This window comes from Penaeus monodon, chromosome 22, assembly GCF_015228065.2.
Source record: "Penaeus monodon isolate SGIC_2016 chromosome 22, NSTDA_Pmon_1, whole genome shotgun sequence".
NCBI lineage: Eukaryota > Metazoa > Arthropoda > Malacostraca > Decapoda > Penaeidae > Penaeus > Penaeus monodon.
The window spans coordinates 26,697,795-26,698,213 of NC_051407.1; the positions used below are offsets into that span (position 1 = coordinate 26,697,795).

At 53.5% G+C, this 419-nt stretch overlaps 1 pseudogene; it reads left to right on the forward strand.

Annotated features, from left to right (window-relative positions):
• The window catches only part of LOC119587053, a 10,582-nt pseudogene that overhangs the window by 8,358 nt on the left and 1,805 nt on the right, over positions 1 to 419 (forward strand).

The following is a 419-nucleotide window of genomic DNA, read 5'->3' on the forward strand; positions in this document are numbered from 1 at the left end:
CAGTGGGGCCGCCGACCTCCTCGTCAACAACGCGTCCCTCTTCTTCCCGACCCCCGATCGCTGAAGCTTCCGAGGGCACGTGGACGCGGCTCATGAACACCAACCCCCCCCATGTCTCCTTACCCTCGTGCAGGTGAAAAGCTCAGAATGGTTATGATGGGCTCGGCGGGAGGGAGGCGAGAGATAGAAACGGGAAACTCGAAGGAGATGGAAAACGGGAAAATGAGGAAGATAGAAAACGGGAACTTGGGGGGGATAGAAAACGAGAAAAAGGGAAGATAGAAAACGGGAAATTGGGGGAGATGGAAGACGGGAAAAATTTGGGGGAGATAAATAACGGGAGAGATAGGAGTTGGTGCACGTAGAGAACGGGAAATCGATATGCACAGACAGGGGGTGACTTACTAACAACCAACGTC